The sequence below is a fragment of the Micromys minutus genome (assembly GCF_963924665.1).
Source record: "Micromys minutus genome assembly, chromosome: 1".
In the NCBI taxonomy this organism is placed as follows: Eukaryota; Metazoa; Chordata; class Mammalia; order Rodentia; family Muridae; genus Micromys; species Micromys minutus.
Window position 1 is genome coordinate 166,526,356 of NC_137969.1, and position 15,328 is coordinate 166,541,683.

Sequence of the window (15,328 nt, forward strand, 5' to 3'; positions counted from 1 at the left end):
CCATACCTTTCATGTTCCTTTGTGATCCATGTTATTTGCCTTTTAATTCCTATGTGATAGGTCCTCTGGTTTCATAGAGCCCCAGTATTTATATATATATAGCAGTGTTTCATTGCCTCAAGTTTTTCTTTATGTGAGAGCCTATCTTGAAGAATGAGACAGACAGCCTGTCTGCCCCTTTAATTAGTTTTCCTAGTTACTCTATATGTATTGTCCTCTCTACAATTCTCTACTTTATCAAATGTAAAGTTTTGAAGCAGTGGTTTTCAATATGTTGATTGCAACCCCCTAGGGGATGGCATGTCAGATATCCTGCATATCAGATATTCACGTTATGATTCATAACCACAGCAAGAGCACAGGTATGAAGTAGCAATGAAAATAACTTTATTCACCACAACATGAAGGACTGCATTAGGAAGGGTCACAGCATTAGGAACATTAAGAACCATGGCGCTATGGGAACTGTTTTATAAACAAGCCCTAAAGCAGAGGGCATATGAGATATCAGCGTCCCATTACATGAGTGATTCCATCCTCCTTCTGGTTCTCACTGCTCATATCTCAGTCATGTAAATGAAGTTCAGAATATAGTGACAGATTAAGTTATTGCCACATGGCCATGCCTCAACTCCTCCTCTAACACACCTACAGAGATGTGTCCCTTTGAATTTTGTGACATAGCTTTTGCTGACTTAGTCTTCAAGAATCACAAGAAAAGCCAGAGAAAATTTCCAAGGCCATCCTCATTAAAGGGAAAGCAAAGCCTTTATGAGTTTGCAAAAGATACTTGGCTGTCCGTCGTAGTTTGAATGAGACTCTCCCCTGATAAACATGAATACTTGGTCTGCCATTTGCTGGCTGTTTGGGAAGGACTGGGAGGCATGGCTTTGCTGGAGGAAGAGTCACTGAGGGGGGAGTGGATTTGAGGTTTCACAAGACTATTTTGAGGTAGCTTCTTTGGCTTCCTGTTTGTGGTTCAAATGTGAGCTTGCACTGCTGCTTTAGCTACCTGCTGCCTAGTACCCCAACTCTACCACCACAGACCCTAACTCCCTGGAACTATAAGCCCAAACTAACTCTTTCCTTCTATAAATTACCTTGGTCATGCTGTTTAATCACCACAATAGAAAACAAAGCTAAGGCATAAGACCACATATTTGCTCTTCTCCTGTGGCCTAATCTTTCCTTACTATTTTTCTAGCCAATAGCTCCACAGGTAAAACATCAGGTTATACTAGACATGATTCTGAGGCAGTCATGGAAAGTAGAAAGAATAGATTCTGATTCTCCAGCCTGGCTGGACAGAAAGGTTAAAACTCATGTCAGGTTAAAAGAAAGGCAAGCTCAATCTCTGAAAAAGATTGATGGCAGGTAGTGATGAGGCACAGGTGTAGACATTAGATTTCTTCAGAGGTGGCCAGCAGCAGACTCCAGAACCAGCTTGCCATTGGGTTCCATCCCAAACCTGACATCTCACAGATGAGAGAACTTGGCACTTCCCTGTTACTGCTGAGACTCAAGTTGCTCAGTGTTGAAGCAATGAAATAACAGCTGTTTTGGAACTCAATTCACTCTCAATTAGCAATAGCTGGAAAGTCTCTTTGATGGTAAGGGTGAAAGAGGTAAAGAGGGTGGAACCCAGTGGTATTTAACAAAAGGAGGGGATGGAACTGTTGGCAGGGATGAGGACTGGAGCCAAAGAAGAGACAGCACAGCACAGCAAGGGGTCAAGGAGGGTACCAGTGTAGCAATGAAAGGTTTTAGTAGGAATCAGAGTGCATGGCTAGAGAACATGTAAGACAGAATAGAGAATGCTTGAAACTTTCCTGAGAAAGGCTTCAGATTATAGTCATCAGATTATATTATGGTTGAACCGAAGGAACCCCGGAGATACCTAGTGCCAGAGACCAAAGTGAGCTTTGTATCATGTTTTCTGCCCAGTTAAATAGATTTGGCTTGGGCTATTCCTGGGTTTAGCAAAGCTAAATACATTTCTTTCCTTAGAATTTCCTTTCAAAAAGCTGATACCTACACTGAATAGTCAAGAAGTAAATAAGATTACTGTGTTTTGAAATTTTATTTGTTCTCTGTATAAAGCTAAATCTTAGGTAAGACCAATAAGTATTATCCAGAGAAACAAGACTGAAACTGTCCCTTTTCCCAATGGCCAAAGAAGCTAGTATGAGGCTCCCTGGCCAGCTCTTGTCTGGTCATTATTATGTAGTTGAATGCAGTGCCCACCTCTCAGAGGTCTCAGAGATTTCATCTAAGGCTCTGTTTCTTACTTTAAATTCCTCTGGTTTCATCAGCAAAGTATATCATTCTCAGACCTCTGACAAAAGGAGCATAAAGTCCCCACATTCTGGGTGCTAGAAATCTGAGATGAAGGCTCAGTAGTGGTAGGTACATCCTACTAACTGACAAGAATCTTGTGGACTTGTATTGTTGCCATCTTCCCTCTGTGAGCAGCTGTGCTCCAACTCCTCCCCTTGATAAGGACATTAGCCATCGGATTATGGGTCAATCTCAGAACTTCCCTGTAATACGGTTACCTTCATATAGGCCATATCTGCAAATAAAATCACATTCTGAAATTAGACTAAGGGATTCAGCATACAAAATTAAGGCAATACAATTCAGTCTGGGAAACTCTTCAATATTTTATTCCTTATTGAGGGCCAAGAGAATGATTCCAGAGGAGTGTCCAGCATCTTATTAGATGGTTACCATGGTGTCCAGAGTGAGTGTGCTTCCTCTATGCTATGGATGTTGGGCACTTTTTCTGGCTGTTTACCTTTGAGTGTACATCCTTTATTTTCTGTCCCATCCCTCAAGACATGGGCACACATGGTATACATGTGCATGCATGCATGTGTGCACAAACTGTCTCTCTATCTCCTTTTCTGTGCCTCTGTCTCTGTGTCTCTGTCTCTCTCTGTCTCTCTCTGTCTCTCTCTGTCTCTCTCTGTCTCTCTCTGTCTCTCTCTGTCTCTGTCTCTCTGTCTCTGTCTCTCTGTCTCTGTCTCTCTCTCTGTCTCTCTCTCTCTCTCTCTCTGTCTCTCTCTCTCTCTCTCTCTCTCTCTCTCTCTCTCTCTCTCTCTCTCTCTCTCTCTCTCTCTCTCTCTCTCAGGGCTTAGGTAGTAAAGTATTTGGCTCATAATGTCCCACTGTTGATATTCAATGTGTGCTATCTCAGGAGCTATTTTCTCAGTGATTACAGATTCATGAGAAGATTTCAGCCTTTATTTCAACCACACAGTGTTGGCATGCACTTACTATCCACATGCACATTCATCATGGAATTGAAGCAGGATAGGGAATGTTGGTCTTGTTTTATTTTGCAGACGTTCTGTATTTTATGGAGGTGAACATTCTTGACCATAGCTTTAGACTCTTGTCCTTCAGGAAAATGTCCTTAACTGTCCAGTCCACTGTATAATACCAAGTTCTGCGAAATATTGCTTCCCATACTTATGTCCTCCCAGTATATCTGCCATTTCCTGACTTCATTCCTATAGTTTCTTCACTTCACTCTGTCTACCATCTCCTCCTCCTCTGGTCACATGGCTCCTTCTAGGGTTTAGTTTTTTGTTAGTCTTCCCTTTCTTTTATCACCTTTATCCCCATTGAGGGATTTATTTTATGTTAGCCTGAAGCCTGCCTAGTCCAGAAGATGGAGGGACTTGTCACAGCAGCTATTAGGACTTTCTACATTTTTTGCAGATTTGAGTAGGATGATTAGATGCTCAGCGGTTACCAGGTTGGTAGTCCTTGGTGAGCAGACACCTTTGCTTGAACCTGGAAAAATAAGGGTGAGTTGTGTCAGTGTGGAGGCTCCTGCTGAGGCACTTGGCTTACTCAACGCTCTCTTAAGTTTTATGAACTTTACTTGAAAGTTTAACTAAAGCATTGGCTCCCTGCTCCATCTTTATGTGTCCTTCTGATAACCCTATCTTCAAACACCTGTTCCCGTTCAATACTTACTTTCCATCTCTACCCTTACTGCTTTGTTGCTGCCTTTGATTTTACTCTCTTGATCATATTTATCCTGCTCTGGCCCAGATGACCTACTGCAGTGATATTCTCACTGCAGCCATTTCGGTGGGGGGGGGGTCAGGTATGGCTCACCCAGTGCTCCAGCTTCATTGAATGCTCTAGGTCTTTTCAGCAGGAACTCCCATAAAGTGGAGTATTTAATTTCACCTCTGTCATTAGTATGTGTAATGTATTCTACCTGGAATAGCCTTTCTATTCCTCCTCCTCTCTACATCCCCCAGTTATCTGGTGAGCCATTGCTTCACCCTGCTTGATCATTGTATACGGGTGGCTGTGTCTGATACCTCCAGCTGGGTGAGTGACTCCCTGCCAGTATGTCTGCCCACTCATTGATCACCTATTCATTTGCCTCCTGCTCTCCTGGGGTGGGAATTTAGGGATAGGCATTAAGCATTTTGAGCCTAGCATATAGATATAACTTTGTAGATGTTGTGAGAATTGGCAATATGCATACTAGACTGTAGACTCTATTTTGGTGCTACTTTTTCTAATCTTAGAAATGTTTGGTTCTGGGATGATTCTCTAAAACACAACACCCTGTGCTATAAATTTGCTTGAAAACATACATTACTAGCACCATCGAGGGCAGTGCTATGTGAAAAGCACCACTAACCTAGGTAACCAACTAAACTGTCTTCTTTTCTATCTACCTGGAATACTTCATACAGCTTTGATCTCAGCTCTTAATGCCCATAAGCCTTTGCGTTCCTGAATTCTAACTTTTTACTGGTTTAGACCTTGAATTATTCCTAGATTCTTCTTGCCTATCATAGGGTCTGAAATCAAGTAGGTCCTTAATCATATTTTTGCATGATTTAATCCAAAGGTTCAGAGGGAGAGGAAAAGCAGTACTCCCCATATCTGCTATCTGAAGAAACGAAGAAGACAGAGATGTTCTAGGAGTTTGTAAGTCATTCTGCTGACATGATGTGTCTACACCATCAGCACCAATGGCAGGCAATTACAATTGTGGATCCACTCATAAAATAGGACAGTGGCTTCATTAACTGTGTGTGTGTGTGTGTGTGTGTGTGTGTGTGTGTGTGTGTGTATGTGTGTGTTGGGCATCAAGTCCCAGGATGTTGGAGGATGACTTTTTTAAGTTAAATGGGTTGGGGAGAAGCAGGAAACATAATTTTGAGTGAAAGGAATTTAGATAGTTAAAAGGTGTAATAGATGATTCATCTTCCCTCACCAATGATACGGATACATTTTTTTTCTCAGCTGGATTTCATAGATATAATATTTTGGGAGTGAGAAAAGCCAGAAGAAAGATCAAGGGCTCTGGTGTCAAACTGTATGGGCTCCAAAAGCAGTCAGTTCCAAGAGAAGTAAAACTCACCTGGGACTTGCCTCCTACTTTGAGGTCTATAATTTAGTGGCTTAACTTCCTTGGTTGCATAGATTTGTAATTACCTCACTGCCTGGCTTTGACAATAATATGTGACATTATCAAGCAGTGACTATACTATCTGTCATAAAGGTAGGCTTTGATAAAAGGGAGATTTTTCCTGTCTAATGCAGACATCGTGGTTGATATATGAAACAAAGAAGCATTAACCTTTGGGGAAAATTTAAATCCACTGGTTGCTGAGATGGATAACTAAAAGATTACAGGTTTTTGAACTTGGCTGCCAAGAACTCCTGAGCTAATCACACTTAGGTCCTCAAACTGATACCAAGTTCAAACTGGCTTCCTAGGCATGCTTTATAGGAAATAATCACCATGACTACCCAAGGAGTGCTCAACCAATGCGATTTATCCAGGAAGTCCTTGGGAGTTCAGATAGTGAGTATATAGGAAGGTAAAACATGGCTTTGGCATGTTAAAAGCAGCTTTTGCTGTTCCCCTTGAGTTTGTGTGTGATTTATGGATGTGGTCCTGTGTGAGTGTACATACTTAAAACTGTGCAAATAGAAGGCACAACAAAGCATGGAGTGCTCTGATATGTCACTCTTACATTATTATCTTGAGACAGAGTTTCCTATTGACCTGGGGGGGTAGCCTGGAAGCCAATAAGCTCTGGTAATTTTCATCCCTAGCAGACGGCTGTCCTTGGTAGCATTGGGGTACTTAAGTATGCACACATCCATGTAGGTTTCTACTGGGGTTCCAGGTGATTTGAGCAAAAGTCTTAATTTATTCTTTGCCAGCAAGTGTTATTATTTACTGAGGCACCTTCCCATCCATGTGGCCCCGTGTTTCAAGGCTGGAGAGGACTGGAGGATGCGTTATGTTTCATGCAATCTCTGGGTGACTTTTCTCCCTGGGATACCTCTGCCTTACTGTAACGACAGATTGGAAGCATATTCTATCTATATTTCTTCTGTGTTCTTCTGTATCCTTCCTATTCTTTCTTCTCTGATGTAGTTAAGTTGAGGAAGAAACTTGAATTCATGAATAGATGCAAAGTTCTGTGACTTTAAGCATTAAATTGCATAAAATCAACACAATGACTGGGTCAAAATTCACACAGAGAACAGCAACCAAAAATTAAAAAAAAAAAAAAAATGATTCTTTACCTGCCCGCAGGAACCTTGTGCCAGAAGAAGAATGAGTAGCTTCCTTTTTAAGTATGATGGACACAAACATGTAAAATTATTCATGTTTAATAAAGTTAAGGGCCTCCATTAGGCATCGTATTCCACAAGTGTGTTTATGTATTCAGTAGGAAAGTAGATACCATGGAGTGTTCTGATCTGCCCCTCCTGTGTTATAGGCTTGAGACTAGACTGCTGGCCAACAAGCCTCAGCAGGTCTTTTCTCCCGTGAATATCTGCTCACCTTAGTGTGTTGGGGTGTCAAAGCATGTGAACATCCAAGTCCCACTTTTATGTGGGTTCTGGGGATTTGAGCTAAAAGTCTTTTTATTCATACAACAGCTGTTCTTACCACTGAGTCACCTCCACATCTGCCGGGCAGTGTGGGTGTTTGTCTCCCAGGAAGAGATTTCACAGTTTTGACAACTTGTACGCCTGGCAGAAGACACGGGAGCTGGGGCTGTAGTGACGGGAGGACCACACTGTGACCAGGACTTATTATTGTTCTACCTGTTGATTTTATTGAAGCTAAGCTTAAATTAGGGCCCCGGGGATCGGCTTTGTTTCTCTTTCCAATGTTCTTGCACCAAGTAAACCGTCCTCTGCCTTTCACTTCATTGCTTCCACCATTGGCCTGCAGAGGAAGGGCAGCTGTCTGTGGTGTTAGGACGGCCAGAGCCTAGGCTCTGAGCACTGGTAATAGTCACTCCAAGGAGATAGAAACTGGTCAGGCAGTCTTAGGGCTGAGAATGTGGATGGTTTTGGTTCTTGGCCTAAAGCTGGATATGTCCTTGTATATTGTATTTGTCTCAGCTAAGATGTCAGTTGGAAGCTGATTCGTGACATTTACTTCTCTCTCTCTCTCTCTCTCTCTCTCTCTCTCTCTCTCTCTCTCTCTCTCTGTCTGTGTGTGTGTATGTGTCTGTGTCTCTGTGTCTCTGTGTCTCTCTCTCTTTGTCTCTGTCTGTTTGTTTCTCTCTCTCTCTGCTCTTTTTAAGGATCTCTGCCCAGACTCTGCATGTGACCAGAATGGAAGCATGTGTGCACTGTGTAGGTAGAAGAACTAGACTGACTAAATCTCCTCTCCATGCGCCAACCCACTTTCTACCATAAGTCTTATAAAAGTCCCTAAACGAACAGCTTGGCAATATCCACTTTTGCAGGATCCTCTCCTAAAGTGTAGTAGCTTTGCTTCCCTTATTTCTCTTAAGCCCCTACCTATAATCCTGCAACAGAATGTGTTTCATTCTTTGGGTTTCTGCGACAAATGACCTAAAAAGCATTGTTCCAAGTTGGCTTGGTGACCATAATCTGCCCAGATTTCTAGCTCCAAGTGATGCTCCCCTGAGGCAAGAAAGCCCTGGTCATCTCAGAGACTCTAGTTTTCCTTCTGCATCAAAAGTCAGGGCTCTGCATTGGTCACATAGCATGGGCTTTTTGGGTTATCAATGTAGTACAAGCTTTTTAGCCCATGACTACTGGGAGCATTTTTTTGAAAGTTTTATCTGTTCTACATTACAACTTCATGTATTTTACATGCATTCACAGGCTGTTCTAAATACAATTTCACGCATTGTAAATCTCTGCCCAGGGGTGGGTACAGTTTTAGTGTCAGAGATGATCTTCAGACACTTTGAAGGGTCTCCATGCCAACTATAGTGGTAGCATCAAGTTAACTCGTGTGATCTTCAATATATGTCCCTCTGACTCACACACACACACACACACACACACACACACACACACACACACACGTGAGCTTAGGCTGGTCACTACTGATACTTCAGTTTCTGCAGATGGTAAATTGGAGTAAAGATTGTTAATCAGTAATTGTGTAAAGATGTTTTGAAAATTGACTGTGTCAAGGAGCTATGGTAATTCCTAGGTGGGATGATGCACTAATAAATCTAGATGAACCTGTGTATGTTCTTTCAAATAGTAAATCCTATGGCTTGTTACCACAATGAAATCATGTAGCTTTTAGAAATTAAGTTCCATAGCTAGTTTCACAATACATGCAATCATTATTTTCTAATGTTTCTAGCCTCTGGGAGCACGTCTAGTGTTAATATAGAAATACTGAGAAATCATATTGTTAGTGTCCTTTTTAGCTCTTCTCATGCATGGAAGGAAGGAAATAAGTATCTTCCTGATACAGGTGTAGGCAGGCTTGCTGCCAGCCTATCTAGTGGCCCTTCATCTGAAGCTTTTAGTGAGTCACTGAGAGTCTCTGATTAGGAACATGACTGGGAGCCTTGCTTTAGAATGGTTTTCTTGATAACTTATGCATGCATTGCAAAGTTTTGAGGGTGAATATGCTAATGGCCTCATGCTGAGAATGAGTAAAGAGGGAACATGTTGCTCATTAACCATAATAAAACCATAAGGAGACTCAGTCACCTTCCTGCTCTTTGCTGGAGGAGCAATCAGAGAAGGTAGCTGTTGGGAGGTCCCTGGCTTTAGTTTTCTTCCATTAATTTATTTATTATCTTTACATCCTGCTCACAGCACCCCCTTCTCCCGCACCCCTCTTCCCACCCAAATCCAGGTCTTTCCATTCAATACTAGGTTTGCTTGAGGTTGCTAACTACAGGATCAAACCTCTAATCTCATTAACAGCACATATAAAAATAATTTTCCCTCTTAGATTCAGGCTCAGCTGAGCAAGGACTTGCTATGCTGTGTTCCCTATTTCTTTCTCTAATTCTTGGCTTCTCTGTGTGTTGACTTCCAGCACTGCACTGATGTGACTTAGCGTCCCATCAACCTCGCAGCAGCTCTTGACACTAGTAAACATGGCACTAAACGAGGCAGCCAAAACATTCTGGTTTTGCCTATGATATCACATGAGAGATCCTTGTAAAAATCACCTCTGCTTTCACCTCCACCTCCATACTGTAAAATGAGAGATTAAAACAGAATTTCTTGAGCCACCATGTCCCAATTTGATGTTCAACGTTTCATGGCTTGGAATCTCTAAGAAGCTGCTGGATGGGCTCCCAGTTATCCTGGGAGAAATGGTAAAATTGCCAAGCACAGAAAAGAAGAATCGAAGCTCATCTACCAGCCAGCAGAGTCTGCCCCACTGTGGCTGTGGATTTTATGTTTGCACACTGAAGCTTAAGTTTACAACGCAGAGACTAGAAGAAGCAGAAACACTGAAGGGAACAGAGATGCTAGATCCGGAATCAGACAATGGAATTTAGCTTGAAACAGGAGGCGATTTCCAAGCAAACTCAGCAGAAAGCAACAGCAATCAGATCGCCTGTCACTAAAACAATAGGCATCCACACTAATCTTCATTTTCCACTGGAGTGGGTGATGTGCAGAAGTGGTTCACACAGAAGCCACTATGTTTCCCATGCTTCTGGAAGCATTCTAGGCCCATCTGCAAACTGTACATCTGTTCTCCCTTCCTCCTTTGTGAGAAAGATGTCTTCAAGGTAGCCCGGGGTTGATGGCCAGAAGGTTACAGTGAAAGCTTCTTGAAATGTTTCGCACTTCAGTGAGGTGTGTGTGTGTGTGTGTGTGTGTGTGTGTGTGTGTGTGTGTGTATGCATATGTTTATTCTAAGAAGTCCTCTTGCTTCTCCGTGGGAACACATGTAGGAGGAATAAATCAGACAGTTGCTGAAGCCTGCAGAGGTTCACAGGTACAGGCACTGTCAAAATGAGCAGCTTGAGAGGAGACTCATCCTCCTCCAAGAGGCTTCAGAGGGACTGGTGCAAATTCAACTCATTTGCAAGTTCTATATATGGATGGGATGTCCACAAAGAGTAGTCATCTAACTTCGGACTGTGAGACGCCATTTGACTTTCATTTGACTGTTGCTTGTCTCTCTTCATTCATGGAACTTTTAGATATCACTAGGTAACAAAAACCACCTTTCTTTCTTCAATTCCACCTTCTTCTGAGAAATCAAAGTTGCTGGAAAAATATTGTGTCCCATTTGTTCACAGATGACTATCCAGTGATTCTAAACATGCCTGGCACTTAATAGGTTCTTAAGAACTTGGGCTAAGGCTTGGTATAGTGAAATAAATAGAAACGTAAACCAGCTCTCAAAGAGTTTGAGGAATAGTACCCATGTATTGTAGTGTGATGGGGGTGAGAGGTAAGGATGTTGGTCATTCCTAAAGTGCAGTCGATTTTCTAGAGTCTTGTATTCACTTAAAAGCTGAAGAACAACTTTTTAAAACAGGAGGTTCCCAGTTAAGGGCAACAGGTATTTTCAGGGTAATATTGAAGAGCACTCAGGAAGACATGAGAGCGTCTTTAGGCCCAATTTTTTGTTATCTTTATGAGTTTATTGTGAAACTCCTTTAAGTATGTATAAACAGAGGCTGCTAGATGGATCACCAGATAACCACCTCTCCCGCCAGCGTGAGGGAGAGCTTCCAGGCAGTAGTATCTTGAAGATCACAGGTCCTCTCGTATGGTTGTACTTGGAGTCCCTCTTTGGAGGTATAAAAGTAGAATGTGGATACAAGAAAAAAAAATGGAGCAAGAGGGGATATTTCAAACTAAGTTTCCTATATGCTGGTCCTGTGGGCTGTTGCTTGGTTACCACAGGCATAATGGACAGGATCTCGCCCAATGCTCTGGGGGTGTCCAGAAGGTAGGCTGGATTTATTTAAGTCAGATTCTTCATTTTTTTTCTTAAACACATAACCAGTTTCTGTCTTCATTCTCTTCCCCACACTAAATTTAACCTTCTGGCTGTACATTGTAGTATGTTATGTTAATCTCTAGAATGTGATTGCTGGTACGGTCTTTGCCATAACTTCTAGAATTGATTCATGGCATTCTGTATATCTTGAGGTTAATTTAAAAAGAAGCTGAAAACATTCAATGGAAAAAGGATAGCCTCTTCAACAAATTGTTTTGGTCCAACTGGCACTCAGCAGGCAGAAAAATGAAAATAGACCCTTTCTTATCTCCTTGCACAAAGCTCAAGTGCAAGTGGATCAAAGATCTCCACATTAAACCAGGTACACTGAAATTATTAGAAGAGAAAGTAGGGAAAACCTTAAACACATAGGCATAGGAGAAAATTTCCTGAACAGAACACCAATGGCTTTTGCTCTAAGACCAAGGATCTAGAAATGTGACTTAATGAGATTGCAAAGTTTCTGTGAAGCTAAGGACACTGTCAAGGAAACAGAATGGCACCCAACAGATTGGGAAAAGATCATTACCAACCCCACATCTGATAGAGGCCTAATATCCAATATATTCAAAGAACTCAAGAAATTAGACCCCAGAGAATCAGAAAATCCTATGAAAAAAAATGGGTCACAGAGCTAAACAAAAAATTCTCAATTGGGGACTATTGAATGGCTGAGAAGCATCTAAGGAAGTGCTCAACATCATTAGCCATCAGGGAAATGCAAATCAAAACAATCCTGAGATTCCACCTCATACCAGTCAGGATGATTAAGATAAAAAATTCAGATGACAGCAGATGCTGGTGAGCATGTGGAGAAAAAGGAACACTCCTATACTGTTAATGGGGTTGTAAACTGGTGCAAACACTCTGGAAATCAGTCTGGATGTTCCTCAGAAAATTGGACATAGTTCTACCTGAAGACCCAGTTATTCCACTTCTGGATTTATACTCCAGAGAAGCTCCAACATACAACAAAGACACATGCACCACAATGTTTATAGCAGCCCTATTTATAATAGCCAGAAGCTGGAAAGAACCCAGATGTCCTTCAGTAGATGAATGGATACAAAAATTGTGGTATATTTACACAACGGAGTACTACTCAGCTATCAGAAACAATGACTTTATAAAATTCTTAAGAAAATGGATTCATCTAGAGAATATGATCCTGAGTGAGGTAACCCAGTCACAAAAGAACAGACATAATATGCAGTCACTGATAATTGGATACTAGCCCCAGAAAGCTCTGAACACCCCAGAAACAACTCACAGGCCATATGAAGCTCAAGAAAAACAAAGGCCACATACTGAAAGCCTCAGTCCTTCTTAGGAAAAAAATTAAGTGTACAGCACCCTCTCAGAGTATGGTATACCTGGACCTTAAATCATTAATAATCCAAGAGCTAAAAATATAGCCTTGTGGCAATTTTTGGTATTTAAAAATCATTATGTTTAATCTATACACACCAAGAAAACTCTGACTGTTTCCATGTTACATTCTGTCCTACATGTACTTTATGCTTATGGTAACTAGTGGGATTCCAATGCATGCTATCAAACTTCTAAAAGAATTAACTACTGACAAAATTATATTCATATAGTGTTATGCCAAAATGCCTTTAAAAATCTGTACATGTATCTCTCTCTCTCTTTTAAAGAAAGTTGTAATAGAAAAAGAAACTCACAAAATCCATTTCTTCAGAAATTGTACATACCTTCTTGCAGTGAAAAGTCTGCGAGAGAGTTGTTAGAGTTTACTGTTCTATCGAAGTTCACCTTGAACTGTGGACTCTGAGCCCAGATTACAGGGCTAATCACACATGGAACATTGCTGACGAGGACACATGCACTGGGATTTAGGGAGGGAAGTCCATGAAACCCGGAAGCATAGGTTATTTTTTGTTTTGTTTTGTTTTTTTAATCCAAGTGTGGCTCTGCCTTTCTTAGCTGTGATCTTGGAAATCTGAAGAAAGGTTTTACACAGTAGGCAGTAAGTAAATTATTAAAATAGTATAAAGAATGCCTTTTCATGTCTTCCTAAAAATAGAGATATGAAAAGAGGAGCCATGAAGCAATGGGAATAGCCAAGAAAATCTGACAGATAAAAAGTAGCTATAAAGTATCTATAAATGCATTTTACTGGAGAGCAGGTTAAATGCCATGGCCCAACAGCCTTAATCAGCACCTCTGAATATGATGCCAGTCATATGACAGCAGTGAAGGTGACAAGGCACAGCTCTGCCTTCTTTCTGAATGCTTCCAACAGTGTACCCCACCTTTCAAGGACTTTTAGAGGCTATTCTATGTTTATTATGGGGCAGGGTGAGATGAAGCTTTGAAGCCAAGCCCACCTAATCAGTGTTGTGGCTTTAAGAGACTTCGGAGCCTGAAGGGATGCTTAGTACACTTTCTGCAAGTCGTAGTGAAAGGAAATATCTAGAAGGCTCATGAGGCCACATGTGGTTACTCCAGGTCAAGGTGAAATTTCTGCTTGTAATGCTCTGGTGGGGTGAGAAGCTTCTATTGAAATGCAGTGTCTTAATCTCTAAATCATTCTCCAGTGGCTTCAACAGTGCCAACTGCACAAAACAGATCTCAGAGTTAATAGCACAGGGCATTTAAACACTAAGAACCCCAGCTTCTTTCTTCATGTAATACATTCTAACACAAAGGCCACATTGTGTTAAATGGTAAAAAAGGTGACACAGGAACAGATGCTTTGTAGCTTTGCCCACAGGGGCAGGGTAGAGGGTGGAGGTGATAGTCTTTCTCATCTCATAACAAATACGTAGTTAGGTAGTATCCAGGGCAGCACGGATCTTCACTGTGTGAACCAGTTAATCTCCCAGGGAAATATTTTGCCATCTCTTTCTCTCCTTATTCATCCTGTTATTGAATGGAGATTTCAGAATGAGGCGGATAAGATTTCAAATTTCAGGAAGCTATTAGTAGAGCCACTAATATGAAGCTACTTAATTTTCTTAAACCACAGTTTTCTCCTGGGCATAATAACCCCAACTTCAAAGTGTTGCAGAGGAAATCAAGTGAGGATGGATGTGGGAGAGCATCTCCATAAATTCAGTGGTAATCTTTGTGCATGTGTGGATCATTTCTCTCCAAAACTTTCATGCTGAATTTTAAATTTAGGTTTCTTATGCATATTTATCAGAAATAGTTATTAGAGTAATGCTAGGTAACTGGTGTGTGTGTGTGTGTGTGTGTGTGTGTGTGTGTGTGTAATGCTTTCAGGGTTAATAGCATTATTTATATCACTGACTACATTACTTAGGACAACTCTGTGAAGTAATTGGGGTATTGACAGAGAGAAAACCACCAAAACCACACTTTTGGCAATTGGCAAAGAGAGTTTCTATCTTGGAAGCAGAGTATGTTGGTTGGTTCTTTGTCAATTTGACATAAGATCCAGTCATTTGGAAAGAAAGAGTCTTAATTGAGAAGATGCCTCATAAGATTGGCATAAAGGCAAGTCTATCAGGCATTTTCTGGATTAGTGACTGATGTGGAAGGTCCTAGTACGCTGTGGGCAATGCCACCGCTGGGCAGGTTTTTTGAGTGTATAAGAAAGCAAACGGATCATTCCAGGAAGAACATAGCAGTGCACAGCATTCTTCTGTAGCTTCTGCTTCAGTCCCTGTCTCCAGGTTCCTGCTTTGAGTTCTTAACCCTGATCCCCCACTGATGGACAGTTAAATGGAAGGCTAGATTACATCTCTGCCTTCCCATGTTCCTTTTGATCATGGTGTTTTATCACAGCAACAGGGACGCCATGACAAGTTGATGCTTTTAACCACTCTTACTCACAATCCACCAGAAGAAATCAAGTGTTTGCCACCCTGTGTGCATCGTGACTCTTCTCACAAGGGCTCTCAGCACCCTGTCCACTGCCTTCCCCATGCCCCCAGATTGTTCCTTTGTCATCTTGTTTCTTTCCCTTAAGGTGACAAATCTGCCATATCTCAGGGTTTCTTTTAAGCTGGTGGACTTTTCTAGAAGGTAGACTCACATATTTCATAACACATTATATACTGGTATTACATT